Source organism: Trachypithecus francoisi, unplaced genomic scaffold, assembly GCF_009764315.1.
Source record: "Trachypithecus francoisi isolate TF-2019V2 unplaced genomic scaffold, Tfra_2.0 Lachesis_group6, whole genome shotgun sequence".
In the NCBI taxonomy this organism is placed as follows: Eukaryota; Metazoa; Chordata; class Mammalia; order Primates; family Cercopithecidae; genus Trachypithecus; species Trachypithecus francoisi.
In genome coordinates this window covers 57,316,824-57,341,277 of record NW_022681471.1, presented here as the reverse complement: position 1 = coordinate 57,341,277, position 24,454 = coordinate 57,316,824, and positions in this window count along the sequence as shown.

The window sequence follows — 24,454 nt, the reverse complement described above, 5'->3', positions numbered from 1 at the left end:
ATATATTACTTTACATTCCCACCAACAGTGTATTTGTGTTTCTTTTTCACCACATTCTCACCAACATCTGCTGTATTTTGACTTTACAAACTCTAGTAACATTTTTATACACCAATAATATTTATGCTAAGAACCAAGTCAATAAGTCAATTTCAGTTACAATAGTCACATGACAACAACTAAATACCTAAAGAAATGTAACCAAGGAAATGAAAGGTATTTAAAAGGAAAAATACAAAACACTAATGAAAGAAATCAGAAATGAAACAAACAAATGAAAAAAACATCAATTGCTCATGGATTGGATAAATCAATGTTATTAAAATGACCGTACTGCCTAATGTAATTTACAGATTCAAAGCAACACTTATCAAATTACCAATGTCACTTTTTCACAGAATTAGGAAAAAAAATTCTAAAATTTATATAGAACAGAAAAGATTGCAAATAGCCAGAGCAATCCTAGACAAAAAGAACAACCTGGAATCATCACATTACCCGGCTTCAAATTATACTGCATGTTTATAGTGACCAAAATCGGCAATGGTCCAGCTACTATGAAAAGTATGAAGATTCCTTAATAAACTAAAAGTAGAACTACCATATGATCCAGCAATCCCACTGCTGGGTATTTATGCAAATGAATTGAAATCAGTATTTTGAAGGGTTATGTGGATTCCCATATTCACTGCAGTATTATTCACAGCAGACAAGATATGGGATCCACCTAAGTGTCAATTGATGGAAGAATGGATAAAGAAAATGTGGTATAAGTACGCAAAAGAATGCTACTCAGCCTTAAAAAAAGAAAGCAGTCTTGTAATTTAAGACATTATGCTTGAACCTGGAAGACATTTTGCTAAGTGAAATAAGCCGGTCGCATAAAGACAAATACTGAATTATCTCACTTATATATAGAATCTGTAAAACTTGGGGGGGGGGGCGGAGCAAGATGGCTGAATAGGAACAGCTTCAGTCTCCAGCTCCCAGCACGAGTGACACTGAAGACAGGTGATTTCTGCATTTTCAACTGAGGTACTGGGTTTATCTCACTAGGGAGTGCCGGATACCAGCTGTTGCAGCCCGACCAGCGAGAGCTAAAGCGGGGGAGGCATCGCCTCACTGGGAAGCGCAAGGGGGAAGGGAATCCCTTTTCCTAGCCAGGGAAACTGAGACACACAACACCTGGAAAATCGGGTAACTCCCACCCCAATACTGCGCTTTAAGCAAACGGGCACACCAGGAGATTATATCCCACACCTGGCTGGGAGGGTCCCATGCCCACGGAGCCTTCCTCATTGCTAGCACAGCAGTCTGCGATCTAACTGCAAGGCAGCAGCGAGGCTGGGGGAGGGGCACCTGCCATTGCTCAGGCTTAAGTAGGTAAACAAAGCCCTGGGAAGATCGAACTGGGTGGAGCTCACAGCAGCTCAAGGAGGCCTGCCAGTCTCTGTAGACTCCATCTCTGGGGACAGGGCACAGTTAAACAACAACAACAACAACAATAACAACAACAAAAAGCAGCAGAAACCTCTGCAGACGCAAAGGACCCTCTCTGACAGCTTTGAAGAGAGCAGTGGATCTCCCAACACGGAGGTTGAGATCTGAGAACGGACAGATTGTCTGCTCAAGTGGGTCCCTGAACCCTGAGTTGCCTAACTGGGAGACATCCTCCACTAGGGGCAGACCGATACCCCACACCTCACACGGTGGAGTACACCCCTCAGAGGAAGCTTCCAAAGGAAGAATCAGACAGGTACACTCGCTGTTCAGCAGTATTCTATCTTCTGCAGCCTCTGCTGCTGACACCCAGGCAAACAGGATCTGGAGTGGACCTCAAGCAATCACCAACAGACCTACAGCTGAGGGTCCTGACTGTTAGAAGGAAAACTAACAAACAGGAAGGACACCCACACCAAAACCCCATCAGTATGTCACCAGAGGCAGATAAAACCACAAAGATGGGGAAAAAGCAGGGCAGAAAAGCTGGAAATTCAAAAAATAAGAGCACATCTCCCCCTCCAAAGGAATGCAGCTCATTGCCAGCAACGGATCAAAGCTGGACGGAGAATGACTTTGACGAAATGAGAGAAGAAGGCTTCAGTCCATCAAACTTCTCAGAGCTAAAGGAGGAATTACGTACCCAGCGCAAAGAAACTAAAAATCTTGAAAAAGAGTGGAAGAATTGATAATCAGAATAATTAATGCAGAGAAGGCCATAAACGAACGAACAGAGATGAAAACCATGACACGAGAAATACGTGACAAATGCACAAGCTTCAGTAACTGACTCGATCAACTGGAAGAAAGAGTATCAGCGATTGAGGATCAAATGAATGAAATATAGCAAGAAGAGAAGTCTAAAGAAAAAAGAAGAAAAAGAAATGAACAAAGCCTGCAAGAAGTATGGGATTATGTAAAAAGACCAAATCTACGTCTGATTGGGGTGCCTGAAAGTGAGGGGGAAAATAGAACCAAGTTGGAAAACACTCTTCAGGATATCATCCAGGAGAACTTCCCCAACCTAGTAGGGCAGGCCAACATCCAATTCAGGAAATACAGAGATACTCCTCGAGAAGAGCAACTCCAAGACACATAATTGCCAGATTCACCAAAGTTGAAATGAAGGAAAAAATCTTAAGGACAGCCAGAGAGAAAGGTCGGGTTACCCACAAAGGGAAGCCCATCAGACTAACAGCAGATCTCTCGGCAGAAATTCTACAAGCCAGAAGAGAGTGGGGGCCAATATTCAACATCCTTAAGGAAAATAATTTTCAACCCAGAATTTCATATCCAGCCAAACTAAGTTTCAAAAGTGAAGGAGAAATAAAATCCTTTACAGATAAGCAAATGCTTAGAGATTTTGTCACTACCAGGCCTGCCTTACAAGAGACCCAGAAGGAAGCCCTAAACATGGAAAGGAACAACGGGTACCAGCCATTGCAAAAACATGCCAAAATGTAAAGACCATCGAGGCTAGGAAGAAACTGCATCAGCTAACGAGCAAAATAACCAGTTAATATCATAATGGCAGGATCAAGTTCACACATAACAATATTAACCTTAAATGTAAATGGACTAAATGCTCCAATTAAAAGACACAGACTGGCAAACTGGATAAAGAGTCAAGACCCATCAGTCTGCTGTATTCAGGAGACCCATCTCACATGCAGAGACATACATAGGCTCAAAATAAAGGGATGGAGAAAGATCTACCAAGCAAATGGAGAACAAAAAAAGCAGGGGTTGCAATACTAGTCTCTGATAAAATAGACTTTAAACCATCAAAGATCAAAAGAGACAAAGAAGGCCATTACATAATGGTAAAGGGATCAATTCAACAGGAAGAGCTAACTCTCCTAAATATATATGCACCCAATACAGGAGCACCCAGATTCATAAAGCAAGTCCTTAGAGACTTACAAAGAGACTTAGACTCCCATACAATAATAATGGGAGACTTCAAGACACCACTGTCAACATTAGACAGATCAATAAGACAGAAAGTTAACAAGGATATTCAGGAATTGAACTCATCTCTGCAGCAAGCATACCTAGTAGACATCTATAGAACTCTCCACCCCAAATCAACAGAATATACATTCTTCTCAGCACCACATCACACTTATTCCAAAATTGACCACATAATTGGAAGTAAAGCACTCCTCAGCAAATGTACAAGAACAGAAATTATAACAAACTGTCTCTCAGACCACAATGCAATCAAAGTAGAACTCAGGACTAAGAAACTCAATCAAAAGCACTCAACTACATGGAAAGTGAATAACCTGCTCCTGAATGACTACTGGGTACATAACGAAATGAAGGCAGAAATAAAGAAGTTCTTTGAAACCAATGAGAACAAAGATACAACATACCAGAATCTCTGGGACACATTTAAAGCAGTGTGTAGAGGGAAATTTATAGCACTAAATGCCCACAAGAGAAAGCAGGAAAGATCTAAAATGGACACTCTAACATCACAATTAAAAGAACTAGAGAAGCAAGAGCAAACACATTCAAAAGCTAGCAGAAGGCAAGAAATAACTAAGATCAGAGCAGAACTGAAGGAGATAGAGACACAAAAAACCCTCCAAAAAATCAGTGAATCCAGGAGTTGATTTTTTGAAAAGATCAACAAAATTGATAGACCGCTAGCAAGACTAATAAAGAAGAAAAGAGAGAAGAATCAAATAGATGCAATAAAAAATGATAAAGGGGATATCACCACCGACCCCACAGAAATACAAACTACCATCAGAGAATACTATAAACGCCTCTACGGAAAAAAAACTAGAAAATCTAGAAGAAATGGATAATTTCCTGGACACTTACACTCTCCCAAGACTAAACCAGGAAGAAGCTGAATCCCTGAATAGACCAATAGCAGGCTCTGAAATTGAGGCAATAATTAATAGCCTACCAACCAAAAAAAGTCCAGGACCAGATGGATTCACAGCTGAATTCTACCAGAGGTACAAGGAGGAGCTGGTGCCATTCCTTCTGAAACTATTCCAATCAATAGAAACAGAAGGAATCCTCCCTAACTCATTTTATGAGGCCAACATCATCTTGATACCAAAGCCTGGCAGAGACACACAAAAAAAGAGAATTTTAGACCAATATCCCTGATGAACATCGATGCAAAAATCCTCAATAAAATACTGGCAAACTGGATCCAGCAGCAGATCAAAAAGCTTATCCACCATGATCAAGTGGGCTTCATCCCTGGGATGCAAGGGTGGTTCAACATACGCAAATCAGTAAACGTAATCCAGCATATAAACAGAACCAAAGACAAGAACCACCTGATTATCTCAATAGATGCAGAAAAGGCTTTTGACAAAATTCAACAGCCCTTCATGCTAAAAACGCTCAATAAATTCGGTATTGATGGAACGTATCTCAAAATAATAAGAGCTATTTATGACAAACCCACAGCCAATATCATACTGAATGGGCAAAAACTGGAAAAATTCCCTTTGAAAACTGGCACAAGACAGAGATGCCCTCTCTCACCACTCCTATTCAACATAGTGTTGGAAGTTCTGGCTAGGGCAATCAGGCAAGAGAAAGAAATAAAGGGTATTCAGTTAGGAAAAGAAGAAGTCAAATTGTCCCTGTTTGCAGATGATATGATTGTATATTTAGAAAACCCATTGTCTCAGCCCAAAATCTCCTTGAGCTGATAAGAAACTTCAGCAGTCTCAGGATACAAAATTAATATGCAAAAATCACAAGCATTCTTGTACACCAGTAACAGACAAACAGAGAGCCAAATCAGGAATGAATTTCCATTCACAATTGCTTCAAAGAGAATAAAATACTTAGGAATCCAACTTACAAGGGATGTAAAGGACCTCTTCAAGGAGAACTACAAACCACTGCTCAGTGAAATAAAAGAGGACACAAACAAATGGAAGAACATACCATGCTCATGGATAGAATCAATATTGTGAAAAATGGCCATACTGCCCAAAGTTATTTATAGATTCAATGCCATCCCCATCAAGCTACCAATGAGTTTCTTCACAGAATTGGAAAAAACTGCTTTAAAGTTTATATGGAACCAAAAAAGAGCCCACATTGCCAAGACAATCCTAAGTCAAAAGAACAAAGCTGGAGGCATCATGATACCTGACTTCAAGGTATACTACAAGGCTGCAGTAACCAAAACAGCATGGTACTGGTACCAAAACAGAGATATATACCAATGGAACAGAACAGAGTCCTCTGAAATAATACCACACATCTACAGCCATCTGATCTTTGATAAACCTGAGAAAAACAAGAAATGGGGAAAGGATTCCCTATTTAATAAATGGTGCTGGGAAAATTGGCTAGCCATAAGTAGAAAGCTGAAACTGGATCCTTTCCTTACTCCTTGTATGAAAATTAATTCAAGATGGATTAGAGACTTAAATGTTAGACCTAATACCATAAAAACCCTAGAAGAAAATCTAGGGAATACCATTCAGGACATAGGCATGGGCAAGGACTTCATGTCTAAAACACCAAAAGCAACGGCAACAAAAGCCAAAATTGACAAATGGGGTCTAATTAAACTAAAGAGCTTCTGCACAGCAAAAGAAACTACCATCAGAGTGAACAGGCAGCCTATAGAACGGGAGAAAATTTTTGCAATCTACTCATCTGACAAAGGGCTTATATCCAGAACCTACAAAGAACTCAAACAAATTTACAAGAAAAAAAAAAAAAAAAACAACCCCATCAAAAAGTGGGCAAAGGATATGAACAGACATTTCTCAAAAGAAGACATTCATACAACCAACAGACACATGAAAAAATGCTCATCATCACTCGCCATCAGAGAAATGCAAATCAAAACCACAATGAGATACCATGTCACACCAGTTGGAATGGCAATCATTAAAAAGTGAGGAAACAACAGGTGCTGGAGAGGATGTGGAGAAACAGGAACACTTTTACACTGTTGGTGGGATTGTAAACTAGTTCAACCATTATGGAAAACAGTATGGCGATTCCTCAAGGATCTAGAACTAGAAGTACCATATGACGCAGCCATCCCATTACTGGGTATATACCCAAAGGATTACAAACCATGCTGCTATAACGACACATGCACATGTATGTTTATTGTGGCACTATTCACAATAGCAAAGACTTGGAATCAACCCAAATGTCCATCAGTGACAGACTGGATTAAGAAAATGTGGCACATATACACCATGGAATACTATGCAGCCATAAAAAAGGATGAGTTTGTGTCCTTTGTAGGGACATGGATGCAGCTAGAAACCATCATTCTCAGCAAACTATCACAAGAACAGAAAACCCAACACCCCATGTTCTCACTCATAGGTAGGAACTGAACAATGAGATCACTTGGATTCGGGAAGTGGAACATCACACACCAGGGCCTGTCATGGGTAGGGGGAGGGGGGAGGGATTGCATTGGGAGTTATACCTGATGTAAATGATGAGTTGATGGGTGCTGACGAGTTGATGGGTGCAGCACACCAACATGGCACAAGTATACATATGTAACAGACCTGCACGTTATGCACATGTGCCCTAGAACTGAAAGTATAATAATAATAAAATTAAAAAAATAAAATAAAAAAAAAGAATCTGTAAAATTTGAACTCATAGAAGTAGGGAGTAGAATTATGGTTACCAGAGGCTGGGGAATAATGGAAGGGAATTGGGAGTTGATGGTCAGGGAACACAAGGTTTCAGTTAGACAGAAGGCGTAAGTTTTTATTTTTATTGCAATAATAATGTATATTTCAAAGTAACTAAGAGTAAATATCTCATCACAAATAATGATAAGTGAGAAGACAGATATGTTAATTTGCTTGATTTAATCATTCTGCATTCTATAAATAGATCAAAGCATCAGATTGTACCTTGCATATATATACAATTATGATTTGTAAATCAAAAATATATGAATTAATAACAAAAATATAGTTTCATAAATAATGAATATATCAAATCCATTTACTCTAATCAAATATGATGTACAAGGGTGGAAAAATCAAGCTTTTATCCCATATCTATGATATAAAGAGTCCCTCCGCCTTAACAAATAGCTGAGGATGGAAACTTTTTTTCATAGAAGTTTTACAGATAATAAGTTGAGGAATGATAGAAATAGAATACCACCATTCTTCAATCTTTAATAAAATAATAAATCTAGATAATTATGATTTATGGCTATTAAAACCATTGAGTAAAAAGCTGATGAGGGACTTCATATTGGATGGATTAGACCAATAGCAGTTCAACCTATGTATCAATCTTAACATCAGGAATTCTTTGCATTCTGGTGAAGTACACCAACTATATCCTCTTCTTGCCAAAAATTCCAGTCTGAAACTGATTAAGACTCTAGAAGTAGTTACCTGTTTACAGAAAATACAAAGCACTGAAGATTAGTCAAAAAACGTCACAGGAACGTAATCAATAAATTGTAAAATAAAAGGAAACACTTTAGGGTGAATTACCTCGCTGTTTCAGTAAGTAAATTCTAAGAGAAAAAATAGGGAGGGGGAAACTAGAGACATGTGAACCAAATGACATTGCCTGGATCCTGATTTGAGCAAATAAACTGTAAAATAAATGCATTTAATTTTTTAAGTACATTAAAGTTTCAGAGTTGATATTTTAAATAAATACTCATATTTTACACCTATAAACTGAACTCTTTTGTGGGTGAAATTATATGGTTTCTGATTTTGCTTGAAAATAATCTGTTCTCTGTGCGGTGGGAGACATGATGGGGGTTGGAAGTTGATGGATAATATACCTCAAACAAGATTGGCTATAGGTTGCAAAGTGTTGAAGCTGAGATGTAGACACACAGTGGTTTATTATTCTATTCTCTCTACCTTTGTGTATATTAAAAATTTCCATATTAAAACGTGTTTCAAAATAAAAGCATTTCACAGTATGAAGTATTTTTCTTTCATTTTTGCTACTTTTAAAAGTGTATATATTTGCATTTATATATATTTGCATTTGAATTTGTATTCATCTGAAATTTACTTAGTGTTAGAATTGAGGTACAATTTAGCCATTAAAAAAGAAATCCTGTCATTTGCAACAACAGAGATGGAACTGGAGATCATTATGTTAAGTAAAATAAGCCAGGCACAGAAAGACAAACATCACGTTTTCAATTATTTTTAGGATTTAAAATCAAAACAACTGAACTTATGAACACAGAGAATACAAAGATGGGTACCAGAGGCTGAGAAAGATAGAGGAGGAAGGGTCAGGAAAACATGGGTATGGTTAATGGGTACAAAAAGTAGTTAGAAAGAATGAAAAAGACATACTATTTGACAACACCACAAGGTGACTATAGTCAATAGTAATTTAAATGTACATTTTAAAATAACTAAAACAGTATAAAGATATTGTTTGTAACAGAAAAGATAAATGCTTGAGGAGTTGGATACCCCATTATTCATAATGTATTTATTACACATTGTGTGCCTATATCAAAACACCTCATGTACCCCATAAATATATACCCCTACTAGGTACCCCCCCAAAAATAAAAATAAATTTAAAAGAATTGAGGTAGAGATACAGTTCAACTTTTCTTTAGATGGCAATCCAGTTATCACCCAAGAGACAGAGATTGGAGCTCTAGTCTATTAAAATTGTCTAGAAACCTCAGGGCAGTTTGTCAGAGAGGAGAGTTGTGCACATAAGGAGCTCTAGAAACCTGTACAGAAGACCTTTTTGAGTCTTTTTTTTTTCACTTTTTACTTCGTACAAATACATAGTTGTGCATTTGCATGTTCACAGAGTCCTCAAGGCGAGTAAGAACTTCAACTGAGGAAAAAAGAGATATTTGGGAATAACTACCAGGGAGCTATAAAGTAAGCAATCGCTAGAGCTCCCAAAGGGTTGGGAAGTGGTTGATTTTTGACCAGTAAGAATCGAGAGACTTTTTTTTTTTTTAAACACTTTGAGATTTCAGTAGATACCTCAAAAGGCCACAACTTATGAGTAGAGTTAATTTAGCCCTAGAGTAAAGGCCACCCTAGACTCACCATATGTATCTTAAAAATAAGCCTCAATAGAGGTTGCAGTGAGCCTAGATGGTGCCACTGCACTCCAGCCTGGGCGACAGAGCGAGATTCCATCTCAAAAAACAAACAAACAAACAAACAAACAAAGCCTCTAAAGGGTACAGGGGTATGCAAGTAATTTAACCTTCTGCCAAAACAAACTTAATACTCGATCAATGACTACAACCCAAACGCTCAACAATATAACAACCATAATGTCTTTCACTTACAATAAAAAAATAACAAAGAGGCAGCAAAAAATGTGACCTGAAGAAGAAAATAATCAAAAGAAACTGATCCAGAAATGAAAGTGATAATGCAATTAGCAGATGTGGACTTTAAAATAGCCATTATGAATTTGTTGACTTTTTAAAGGAAAATGTAGGTATAACAAGGATGCAAACAGGAGATTTCACATAAAACTATAAAAAGTACCGGTTGAAGCTTCCAGGGACAAAGTATTCAATATCTGACTGTAAAAAACAAAACAAAACAAAACTGGCTGGATTTAATAACAGATTATAGGTAACAGAATAAAAGAATAAAATGTACCTCAATAGAAATCATCCAAACTGATGTATAATAAACATTTACCTGGAAAATTCCCAAATGTTTGTATATTAAGCTACAGACTACTAAATGGCACATGGTTCAAAGAAGAAATTAAAAGAGAAATTGAGGCCAAGTTTAGGAAAAGAAAGAAACAGCCCACCAGTACATTCTTCCTAAAACCCCAAAATCTCTTCTTCATCTTTCTAGCCAAACTTCTTTTTGTACATCTGTCATCTCCCCAATTACATTTATTAATTTGCACATTCAATCAGCAAAGAAAGCCTCAACAGGAGCTTTTTCTATATACCAGGTGCCTTCTTCCTTACGAGAGTGGTAGAGAAGTTTTTTATTTTTTTTTTTTAACTGAAATTTAGGTGTACTTTAGGAACAGATCACTATCTTTATTAGTACAGAAGAAAGCATCAGCTATTTATTTCCTACTGTTACAATTTGGACAAAAGACGTAGGCTTCAAAGTTCCTAGAGTGAAGTGTAATCAATAAGGAGCTATTTTTTTTTTATTCCACAGAAATCCAAGCACACTTGTCTTATATTCTTTCTGCAACCTGTAGTTTTCCTCTACTGGTTCCAGCATAAAGTTAGTAAGACCAAGCTTGCAACTCTGAACCCCTTAAGTCCAATGGGTTTCCACAGAGAAACATCTCTTCATGAAGATAGTCCATATTCTTTACTCAAATCAAGTCTCATGAACTGATCCCAAGGGCAACATGGGAAAGCATGCGATAAAAACTTCACAGAAACCCATTGTCTCTTGAAAAACAAACATTCACTTTGGGAGGCCGAGCGGGGTGGATCACGAGGTCAACAGATGGAAACCATCCTTGTCAAAATGGTGAAACCCCGTCTCTACTAAAAGTACAAAAATTAGCTGGGCATGGTGGCACATGCCTGTAGTCCCAGCTACTCGGGAGGCTGAGGCAGGAGAATCACTTGAACCTGGGAGGTGGAGGTTGCAGTGAGCTGAGATTGTGCCACTGCACTCCAGCCTGGGTGACAGAGCCAGACTCCATTTCAAAAAAATAAAAAATAATAAATAAATATATAAACAAACATTCAAGGTCATTTTGTTTGTTTTATATTTGGATAAAGCACCTTTTGTTTGTGCCTCCACTGTTTTAGAATTACATCTTGGATCCGTTTATTTGTGCCACTTCCACAGACAAGTCTATGTGTAGAAGGTTGTCTCAGTAGCAACAGCTTGTGGGAGAGATATAGGTAGACAATATTAATTTAACTTTGCAGTTTACATAATTGTAGTGTTTACAGTTCACATACACTTGTTCATGTGGTCCTCTCATCAACCTTGTGAAGAATCTATTATCTTTTTATTCCACAGTGAAGCAAAAAGTGGCCTGGAAATACTAAATGATTCTCTTCGATGTTATTGGTAGCAAGTGTCCGAGCCTGATCTTGAGACAAAAAACAGCTGGCATGAAGTTTCTTGCTCTTTTCTTCTACAGTTCACATAGGTTCTGATCTCTCTAAAATGCAAGGAGCTAGTATCTATTTTGAAATGCTTTATACTCATGAAAATGTGGGTGACAAAAATGTAACTTTATCTGGCCTAAATTCAACATTAAACAATGTATTTTGTAACTATATGAAGCTTACCTTCAAGTTTTAGAGATTTCTTTTATCTAAACTCTCAGACTATCCACATTCAACTTGGATTGCTGTGCTTTTTATTAAATAAATATTATTATTTTTTACAGGATTAAGAACCTACCTTCTTCATGAGCATGAATTCAGCCTAAAGTAATATTTTTTTAAATAGTAAATTTATATTCTAATTTTTTACTTATTTGAATTATAGTTTTAACTTTTCTCAATTTAATGTTTAAAATAATACTGGGAAGTCCTCCCAATAACCTTACATTCCAGGTTGCTTAAGCCAACATAATCATGGATACATGTTATTATATTATAATTGCAATTATAATTACAATGATTTTAAGTTGAAAGAAAAGCTGTATTTGAGTTTGATAAGATAAACATATATCATATATATGCATATAATTTAAATAGGTATTTGACACTCTCCTATATGCAATTGTGGGAGGACCTTGTTGAACAGTTTCTTTTAAGTCTATTGATTTCGCATCTGGTGCTGGAGCTTGAAGTCTGCAGAATAGGCAGTTGGGAAGGGGATAAATGTGAAGTGGGAAATAAAAAGAATAAGCCAGAAGTTATGAAGATGGACTGGATTACCTGTTGGCCTCTCACTGCTTCTAAATTCAGTGATGTTGGCGCCATGCAGAAGACGGTATTTTTCATCAAGGAGTTAAAAACATCTGACCAGGAGCCAGAGAACCTTGAGGATCCATGGGGAGGAGAAACACCTGAAGGCTCGTTCCTGCCTCCATGCCAAAATGATTAGTCCTATGTGATGACATGTGTGAACCTGGTGCCCCTGAACCAGCCTTCCAAGTATGAAAGTAATTTGGCTGCTATTTCATTCCTGCCTTCCAAATCTCACACAAAATGACTCTTGTGACCCTTGATAACTCAGAGCTACACAGGGAATGAAATTCTGAGAAACACAATTCTAACTTAGCAGCTAAGTTGACAATACAACTCTACTACACATGCTATCCATAGCATAGCAGAGTCCACTGAGAATTAGAACCTAGGTCTCTGTTGATGCTGAGCACACTTTGAAACTCTGAAATTCTGGTTATGAGATATTGCAAGTTACCTTATTATTTAAGTCAAATTGTCTGTTCTTGCAATTGAATGCATCCTGATATAATAATCGTCACATTATCAGCAACATCCACTCTCACAAAGTACAATGTAAGAGAATGAAACATAGGGAAAGGAGATTTTCATTTATGAGGAAAGATGGAAGATGGAAGATAAATTAGCAAAAATCGACAATATGGAGGCTCTTTTGAAAGCTCTGAAATATCAGTAGTTGCGATAGAGAACCATTAAGAAGTCATATATTTTGTGTTTTGGCAGGAAGTCACCCCAGATGGCAGAGAAGGGATGTTTTTAATTGTCTCCCTCATGTACATTTGTTTCAGAACAAATATCCTTTGCAATAATATGTTTTCGATTTTTAAAATGCACTTCTCTAGTTAATATTGTAAAACTAGGAAAGAAGCATTAAGCATGCATTTTATGGATGGATTCCCAGGGGAAAGTACACACCACACTCAAATCCACTTTAGTGAAGTTACATGACACAAGCTGAAGTGTTTTACTAAATTAAAATAAAAACAAGGGGCTTTCTTCTTCACTATATGTACTAGAGTGCAGGACAATATTCTTTACTACATAAACTTGTCATTTTTCAGTATGTGTCTTCTTATTTTCTATCATCACTAAAGCTAAGCTCTGGTTTGAAACTCAGATTCCCATGCCTAACAGTAAATTAATACTTTTTAAACACAAAAACAGAATCCTGCTACACACTGAAGGAAAAATATAACAGTGTTACACCCTGTAAAAGCATCAATGTAAAATCAGGTACAGTAAATCAGGTACATTAAATCTTGAGTATTCATTTGCCTATGTAGTTTAACAACTAATCTTAAACAATTTTTATGGAACTATTTGGTTTATGGGATAAACTCCAAATTCCTTAGAGATACCTTTTGAAACATGGTTTGGTACCCTTTAAAATATCCCTAAAACACAGCTTTTCCCAACTACCCTATCTCCTTTGAACACTGGAGCATGACCCTAATCTTTCTCATTCCATTCCTTTGGCAGAGGATATACCTCTCCTTCACCTAGGAAATGCCAGCTTAGATACTGCTTCCTCTGGAAAGAGAGGTTCTGTATCCATTACCCTATTTTCTTTTATCTATATTTACGTAGCACTTTGTATCTACCTTGGTTTTGGCATGCAATAAACTCACATTTTCATTGGTTGTTTACGTATTTCTTCTCTTGCTAAACTTCAATCTGATCCATTTTAAATCATAGTTAGTCATCTTTTCAGAAGTATGTACGAAACTCTCAAGATTTGAAAACGAATATGACATTGTAACAAATATATGGATAAGGTGTGATGGAGACCTCAAAGGTTGAAACATTATTATTGGTTTTCACCTGGAAGAATGAGAGCAGAGATTACACAGATTTTGAAGAATGAAGAGGAGTGCCCCTCATAGACATACGGGAAAGGTGAAAATTTAGGCCACATGAAGAGGCAAATAAAACATCATTGGCAACCATATAATTTTCATCCTCCTTTCTGTAGCATCTCACACAATACCTGGCACAAGCTAATATCTCAACAGACTTTTTTTTTTTTTTTTTTTTTTTTTTTTTTTTGAGACGGAGTCTCGCGCTGTCACCCAGGCTGGAGTGCTGTGGCCGGATCTCAGCTCACTGCAAGCTCCGCCTCCCGGGTTCACGCCATTCTCCTGCCTCAGCCTCCCGAGTAGCTGGGACTACAGGCGCCGCCACCTCGCCCGGCTAGTTTTTTGTAGTTTTTAGTAGAGACGGGGTTTCACCGTGTTAGTCAGGATGGTCTCGATCTCCTGACCTCGTGATCCGCCCGTCTCGGCCTCCCAAAGTGCTAGGATTACAGGCTTGAGCCACCGCGCCCGGCCTCAACAGACTTTTTAAAGAGTGTATAAAGCAACAAAGAAAATCTCAGCAAATTCCCAAAGGTAAAATATCTCACAGATCACGTTCTCTAACCAATACCCAGTAAATCTGGAAGGTACGCAAAATTACAGCATTTGAATGACCAACAAGATATATTTAACACACATACATACACACTTAGAAATTAACAATAATTATTTTAAGCTACTCTTGGTTAAAGAAGTAACAAAAGTGAATACGAAGACAGTAAGGAAAGAAAAAGAGAAAGATATAAGCTGGCCAAATGTAAAATTAGCATACCGGAAATAGCTTTCAATTTACCTGTAGTTACCAACCAGAAAATTCACTGCAATACAAAATCTCGTTTACATTAGAAAGAATCTTTATTCTGATATTCACTGCCCAGCTAGTTCCCACTTTCTCCTCGAGAACACTTGATGGAAGGTGCTCTAAAAAATTGGTGCCTCAGTCTTATCTCCTGCTAAAGCAGCTGTGTTGCAGCTATCATTTAGAAATTTTCAGACACAATTGGCATTTCAACCTGCAGAGTTTCAAATCTCAAGACTTTTTGTCAAATTACACATAAGCATCAGCAAGAGTTTTTCCTTTAGCAGAGCTTGCAATTTCTTTCTTTCTTCTCTTTTCTTTCTTTTTCTTCTTTCTTTCTTTCTTTCTTTCTTTCTTTTCTTTCTTTCTTTCTTTCTCTCTCTCTCTCTTCTTTCTTTCTTTTTCTTTCTTCTTTCCTTCCTTCCTTCCTTCCTTCCTTCTTTCCTTCCTTCCTTCCTTTCTCTCTCTCTCTCTCTCTTTCTTTCTTTCTTTCTTTCTTTCTTCTTTCTTTTTCTTTCTTTCTTTTCTTTCTTTCCTGCTTTCTGTCTGTCTCTCTCTCTCTTTCTTTCTTCTTTCTTTCTTTCTTTTTTTTTTTTTTCAGAGACTCTCTCTGCTGCCCCAGGCTGGAGTGCAGTGGTGACATCTCGGCTCAGTGCAGCCTCTGCCTCCCAGGTTCAAGCAATTCTCCTGCCTCAGCCTCCCAAGTAGCTGAGACTACAGGCCTGCACCACCACGCCCAGCTAATTTTTGTATTTTTAATTTTTGTATTTTTAGTAGAGATGGGTTTTTCCCATATTAGCCAGGCTGGTCTCGAACTCCTGACCTCATGATCCACTTACCTCGGCTTCCCAAAGTACTGGGACTACAGGCATGAGCCACCGCTGTCCAGCTTCTTTCTTAACAGAGCTACTTGAGTGGCTAGTTCTAGTCCGAGTTCAACTATGTCAGGCAAGAACTTTGCTAAAAATAGCAAGCAAGAGCCTAGCATATGTAAACATCATGAATTTTTCTTACTATCTCCTTTAATACTACAATGTCAGTTGACACACAGTCTATTTTCTAATGTAAAACAGGCAATTATTTAACTAAATGCTTTGTCACTGTCTAACAAGGCTTTCCAGCCTGCTATCTATATCTGAATTATTAATACGCAGCTCCAGATTTCTTCCATTTAGCCAATTCTATAAATAGATTCTATTAATTTCAGCATCACACTTACAAGTATAAAATCTGTATCAGACAGAATTGATTCATGTATATAAAGGTATATATGTATAAAATATATATGTGTTGTGTTATAAATTGAAATTGTATCTCATTACTTTGATTTGCATATATATAAAATAACAGTGGCTTAAATAAAATATTTTTTCTCAATTAAGGGCTCAGAGACAGGCTGCCCTTGGCTGAAATGGTAGCTTTACTCCTGCTACCATTCTACTCCACTAGCTTTCAATCTAGCACTGATCCTCCAGCATGTTTCATATTCCCAAGTGACTGCAGGAGATGCAGTTATCACATGGACTTCAAGACAGATAAAAGGAAGTAGGAAAAGAAAGGGGGGGGGAAATGTATGTGTGTGTGTGTGTATATATATATATGAGCAAAGTCAGTGCTTTTTGAGGAGATTTTAAAGAAACCCCAACCAATGACTTCCACTTATTTATAATTGGCCATCCTTAGATGCAAGAGGGATTGGATAAAACAATCCTTTGCTCTTGCTTATATTCTTCTGGAATATAATCAGGATTCTGTGTATTTACATATTAAAAAATAAATATTAAATAGTCCCTGATATGGTTTGGATTTGTGTCCCCGACTATATCTCATGTCAAATTGTAATCTCCAGTGTTGGAGGAGGGGCCTGCTGGGAGGTGATTGGATCATGGGGGCGTATTTCCCTCTTGCTATTGTTGTGATAGTAAGTTATCATGAGATCTGTTTGTTTAAAAGTCTGTAGCTCCTCCCACTTGGCTCTCTCCTCCTGGTCCAGTCACGTAGGATGTACCTGCTTCCCCTATGCCTTCTGTCAAGACTATAAGTTTTCTGAGGCCTCCCCAGCCATGCTTCCCGTACAGCCTGTGGAACTGTGAGCCAATTACACTTTTTTTTCCTTATAAATTACTTAGTCTCAGGTAGTTCTTTCTAGCAATGCAAGAATGGACCAATACAATCCCAATTTAGCAGGCTTTACAACAGAGCCTACATTCCAGAATTCAAAAAAGTTAATTGGAGATAAAATAAAGATCTGAACTTTATTTAAAAGTCTATACAATTATTAGAACAGTATTTTGGATAAATCTTTGTGAGATATAAAAGGGATGATGGGCAAGGTTGACTGCATAAAATTTAAATGAACAATACAAAATATTCTGTATGTCAAAAGATACTATACACAAATACTTAAAGAATTTTTACAGAACATCTAAAATTTAGGTAATGGTCTAAAAATCAACAAACATTTCAGATAAGAGAAAATACAAAAGGCCAGTAAACATGAAAGATACTCAACCATGCAGTAATTAGGGGAGTGCCAATCAAAGTAATGAGACACAATTTCAAGTCTATCATTTGGAAATAATTAAAATAATAAAACAACAATTTGAAAATTAATATCAAAGTCCAGTATGGCATGAACTAACATGCACTCTTACAGGTACTACTTTTCTGGAACATAATTCAGTGTGTATCAGAATTTTAAATGCACACACTCACTGGGCAAGCAATTTCAAGAATAGATAGCACTTGTAAATGTATACTTGTGCATATATGAAAATATATCTGTATAAGGAGGGATCAAAACAGCATTGCTTAATTCAGCAGAAATATGAAAACTCCTTACATGTTTACTGACAAGAAAAAAGAAAAATGATAATTAAATGATAACTCCAATTATAAAATAATCTGCAATGCTTAAAATAAAGAAAGTATATTGTATGTACTGACCTAAGTATATTTGAAGTCAGTTTGGTAGGAAATAACATCTTTACTATGTTGAGACTGCCAATCCATGAATCAGATATGTCTCTTCATTTATCTGGATCTTATTTTATTCATTGGCCTTTAATGAGTTTTAGCATACGGTTTTTAACATGTTTTGTTAAGTTTTATATCTAAATATGTTATATTTTGGAGAGATTGCAAATGGTATTATGTCTTAACTTTCTGTTTCCACAAGTTCATTGTTAGTACACAAGTATGGGATTGATTTTTGTGTATTGATCCTGTATCCTGCAACCTTGCGGAACTCACTTATAAGTTCCAGATTTGTTTGTTTTTATTGCCTATTTCTTCAGATTTTCTATGTAAATAATATCATATGCAGATAGGAACAGTTTTATCTCTATTTCCAATCTACATGATTTTGATAATCTTTTCTTGACTCATTGAAGTAGCTAGAACTCCCAGGACTATATTGAATAAGAGTGATGAGAATAAGCAATTTTACCTCTGTTTCTGATGATCTTAAGGCAAAAACATTCTGAATGTCAGCATTAAGAATAATGTTAGCTTTAGTCACTCTCTCTCTCTCTCTCTCTCTCGTATTGGATTTTGTCAAATCCTTTTTCTTCATCAATTAATATGATCATGTAATTTGTCCTTGCTAGTCTTTTGATAGGTTGAATTATTTTGATTGAAACACAATTGATATCAATCACAGTGACAGCTTTGCATATCTAGAATAAAGCTCATGTTGTCATGGCATACACATCTTTTATACATTGCTGGGTTTATTTTTCTATTTTTTTTTTAAGAAATTTTCAACCTGAATTTTAACTAATTCCATCTTTTAAATGTTCCAGAACTATTCATATTATCTACTTAATCTTGGTTGAGTTCTAGCAGTTTGTGAATTTTAAGAAAAGGATCTATTTCTCCTAAGATGTTAATTTATGACCATGGAGTTTTCGTAGTGCTTCACCTATTATTATTTAATGATTATACAATCTCTAGTAAAAGCTCCTACTAAATTCATGATGTTGGTGATTTGTGTCTCATTTATGTTTTATCAGGCTTGTGAGATATTAATTAATTTTATTTATTTTCTCAAAGATGTACATTTTATTTTATTGATTTTCTCTGTTGTTTTCCTTCTTTCAAATTTATTGATAACTGTGTTTGTCTTTAATATAGCCATCCTCTTGCTTGATTTAATTTGATTTTTCTCCTTAATAAGAGCTTAAGTTATTAATTTAAGACATTTTCTTGTTGTTGATGAAAGAATTCGATGCTATAATTTTTTATATCTACACTGCTTTAGAACTATTCACATATTTTGATGTTGTATTTTCAGTAATTGTGTTAAATGTAAGTGGACCAAACACTCCAACCATAATTTAGTAAATGGGAAAATAGATTTAAAAATTGTATCCTCAGTACAGAGACAATAACAAACAATAGGGAAAAAAACTCCTGTTCAATAAATGGTGCTGGAATAACTGGCTAGCCAACATTTCAAACAATAACTCAAGATGGATTAAAAATTTAAACTTGAGACCTCAAAGTATAAAAATCCTAAAAGAAAACCTATGGAATTCCATTCCAGGCATCAGCCTTGGCAAATAATTTTTGGCTGAGTTCCAAAAGCAATCACAACAAAAACAAAATTGATAAGTGGGACCTAGTAAACTAGATAGCTTCTGAACAGCAAAAGAAACTGCCAGTAGAGTAAACAGACGACCAACAGAATGGGAGAAAAAAAAAATTGCAAACTATGCATCTGACAAAGGTCTGATATTCAGCATCTATATGGAAATTATACAAATTTTCAAGAAAAGACAAACAACCCCATTAAAAAGTGGGAAAATGACATGAACAGACATTTTTCAAATAAGATATACATGTGGCCAACAAACCTACTGAAATTGCTCAACATCATTGATAATTGCTGAAATGGAAATCAAAAGCACACGGAGATAGCATCTCACACCATTCAGAACAGCCATTATTAAATTGACAAAATATACCAGATGATGGTGAGGTTGTGGAAAACAAGGAGCGCTTACACACTGCTTTGGTGGCAACGTAAATTAGATCAGCTGCTGTGGAAAGCAGTTTGAAGATTTCTCAAAGAACTTCCAACATTGCCATTCAACCCAGCATTCCCATTACTCATTATATACACAAAGGAAAGTAAATCATTGTAACAAAAATACACATGCACTTGTGTGTTAATTGCAGCATTATTCACAATTGCAAAGACATGAATTACCCTACAGGCCCATCAGTTCTGGACTGGATAAAGAAAATGTGGTACCTATACATCATGAGATGCCACACAGCTATATAAAAGAAGAAAATTATATCCTCGTCAGCAACATGGATGTGGTTGGAGGTCATTATTCTAAGCAAATTAACACAGGAGCAAAAACCAAATACTGTACATTCTCACTTACAAGTTGGAGCTAAACTTTGCATACACATGGACATAAAGATGGGTACAATAGACAGCGGGCACTGAGGACTACTAGAGAAGGGAGGGTTTTAGGGAGGAGAGGGCTGTAAAATTAACTATAGTGTGCAATGCTCACTACCTGGGTAACAGGGTCATTTGTATACCAAACTTCAGCAACATGCAATTTACTCACATAAAAAACCTGCACATGAATCCCCTGAACATATAATAAAAGTTTAGTAAAATAAATAAATAAAGTTCTCAAGTCAGGAACTCAAACTTTGGCCTGGTGCTGTGGCTCAGGCCTGTAATCTCAGAATTATGGGAGGCTGAGGTGGGTGGATCACTTGAGCTCTGGAGTTCGAGACCAGCCTGGGCAACATGGGAAAATCCAATCTTTACTAAATAATACAAAAATTAGCCACGCAAAGTGGAGTACGCCTGTATATAAAATATGTGATCCTACATTACTCTATTCTTCCTTCTTTCTGCTGTTATTGTCACAAATTACATCTTAATATATTGTTTAGTATTAAGTATTGATCTATAATTATTGTTTTGTGCAATTGTTTTTTTTTTTTAAACATGGGGTAAAAATACAAGTTATAAGTAAAAAAACAAATGTATACTATCTTTTTTATTTATTTATATAGTTACCATTACTGATACTCATATCTTCAAGTCAATTTGAGTTACTGTCTAGTATCTTTTCATTTCTGCCTTGATATGATTTGGTTGTGTCCCCATCCAAATCTCACATTGAATTGTAACTCCCATAATTCCCACATGTTGTGGGAGGAACCCGGTGGGAGATGATTGAATTATGGGGACAGGTCTTTTCTGCACTGTTCTCATGACGGTGAATGGTCTCTCAAGAACTGATGGTTTTAAAAATGGGAGTTTCCCCACACAAGCTCTCTCTTTACCTGCTGCCATCCATGTAAGACATGATTTACTTCTCCTTGCTTTCCACCATTTGTGAGGCCTCTTGAGCCATGTGGAAGTGTAAGTCCATTAAACCTCTTTCTTTTGTAAATTGCCTGGTCTCAGGTATGGCTCTATCAGCAGCATGAAAATGGACTAATACAGTAAGTTGGTGTCAGTAGAATGGGGCATTGCTGAAAAGATACCCACAAATGTGGAAGTGACTTTGGAACTGGGTAATGGGCAGAGGTTGGGACAGTTTGGAGGGCTCAGAAGAAAACAGGAAAATATGGGAAAGTTTGGAACTCCCTAGACACTTGCTGAATAGCTTTGTCCAAAATGCTAATAGTGATATGAACAATAAGGTTCAGGCTGAGGTGGTCTCAGACGGAGATGAGAAACTTATTGGGAATTGGAACAAAGGTGACTCTTGTTATGTTTTAGCAAAGAGACTGGCAACATTTTGCCCCTGCCCTAGAGATGTGCGGAACTCTAAACTTCAGAGAGATGATTTAGGATATCTGGTGGAAGAAATTCCTAAGCAGCAAAGCATTCAAAAGGTGACTCGGGTGCTGTTAAAGGCATTCAATTTTATAAGGGAAGCAGAGCATAAAAGTTCAGAAAATGTGGAGCCTGACAATGCGATAGAAAAGAAAAACCCATTTTCTGAGTAGAAATTCAAGCAGGCTGCAGAAATTTGCATAAGTAATGAGGAGCCAAATGTTAATCTCCAAGACAACAGGGAAAATGTCTCCAGGGCATATCAGAGGATGACAGCCTCTCCCATTATAGGCCTGTAGGCCTAGGAGGAAAAGTGGTTTCACTGGCCGGGCCCAGGGTCCCCATGCTGTGTGCAGCCTAGGGACTGGGTACCCTGCATCCCAGCCACTCCAGCCATGGCTGAAATGTACCAACATAGAGCTTGGACTGTGGCTTCAGAGGATGCAAACTCCAAGCTTTGACAGCTTTCACATAGTGTTGAGCCTGTGAGTGCACAGAAGTCAAGAATTGAGGTTTAGAAACCTCCTCCTAGATTTAAGATGTGCAAAAATGCCTAGATGACCAGGCTGAAGTTTCCTGTAGGGGTGGGGTTCTTATGGAGAACCGTTGCTAGGGCAGTGCAGAAGGGAAATGTGGGGTCAGAGCCCCCACACAGGGTCCCTACTGGGGCACCACTTGGTGGAGCTGTGAGCAAAGGGCCACTGTCCTCCAGAACCCAGAATTGTAGATCCACCGACAGTTTGCACAGTGTGGCTGGAAAAGTCGCAGACACTCAACACCAGCCCATGAAAGCAGCCAGAAGGGAGGCTATACCTTGCAAAGCCACAGGAACGGAGCTGCCCAAGACCATGGGAACCCACCTCTTGCATGCAAGACATGGAATCAAAAGAGATCATTTTGGAGCTTTAACATTTGACTGCCCTGCTGGATTTCGGACTTGCATGGGGCCTGTAGCCCCTTTGTTTTGGTCAATTTCTCCCATTTGGAATGGCTGCATTTACCCAATGCCTGTACCCTCATTGTAGACAGGAAGTAACTAACCTGGACTGTGGACTTATGAGTTAAAGCTGAAATGATTTAAGATTTTGGGAGACTATTGGGAAGGTACGATTGGTTTTGCAATTTGAGACATGAGATTTGGGAGAGGCCAGGGGCTGAATGATATGGTTTGGCTGTGTCAAAATGATCTCAATTTGAATTATAACTTCCACAATTCCCACCTGTTGTTGGAGAAACGTGGTGGGAGGTGATTGAATTATGGAAGCAGGTCTTTCCTGAACTGTTCTCATGATAGTGAGTGGTCTCCTGAGATCTGACGGTTTTAAAAATAAGAGTGTCCCTGCCAAACTCTCTCTTTGCCTGCTGCCATCCATGTAAAACATAATTTACTCCTTGCCTTCTGCCATGATTGTGAGGGTTCCCCAGCCACATGGACCTGTAAATTCATTAAACTTCTTTCTTTTGTAAATTGCCCAGTCTCAAGTATATCTTTATCAGCAGCATGAAAACGGAAGAAGAACTACCATTAGTATTTCTTATAGGCTAGACTGGCTAGTTGTGAATGCTCTTCACTTTTATCTGAGAATATTTTAAATTCTCCTTTATTTTTTCCAATCAAAACTCTTGTTTGAAAGGCCTTTCTCTTTGTACTTTGAATATATCATCCCACTAACTTCTGACTGTATGATTTCTGATAAGTCAGCTGTTAATATCATTTAGGATTACTTTCAGATAATTTGTTGCCTATCTTTTGCTCCTTTCAAAATTTTCTGCTTGTCCTTCAACAGCTTGATTATAATTATGTGTCTAGGTGTGTATCTCTTGGGAGACATTCTGACAATTCCTCAAAATGTTAAACATAAGTTACTATATGACCCACAATTTCACACTTTGCTATATATGCAAGAGAATTTCAAACATGTATTTACATATTAACTTGTACACAAACATTCACAACATCATTATTCATAATAACTACAATATGGCAATGACCCAAATGTCCATCTGATGCTAAACGGTTAACCAAAAGGTGGTATATTCATAAAATAGAATAATATTTGGCAATAAAATCTATGAATTACTGTCATATGCTACAACATTGGTGAATCTTAGAAACATGCTAAGTGAAAGCAGTTAGACACAATAGGGCATGTATTGCATGAATCTATTATATAAGATATCCAGAATAGGTTAATCCACAGAGACAGAAAGGGAATTAGTTGTTGCCAGGGCCTTGCAGGAGAGAAGAATGAGGAGTGATTGCTAATAGATACAGAATGACTAAAATACTCTAAAAATGTATTGTAGCGATGGTTTCACAATTATCACAGCTTATTTGTGAATATATTAGGATGGTGCAAAAGTAATTGTGGTTTCTCCATTAAAAGTAATGGCAAAAGCCACAATTGTTTTTGCATCAACCTAACCTATACTAAACACCAGTGATTTGTACAATCTAAAAGGGTTAATTTTATGTCCTGTTAATTATATCTCAATAAAGCTAGTATAAAAAAAGAAATGGAGTGCTAATACTAAAAATGAATAAATAAATAAATTGACAGTCAAAAATAGTGTGATCTCTTTCAACTTTTACAGCCATCATC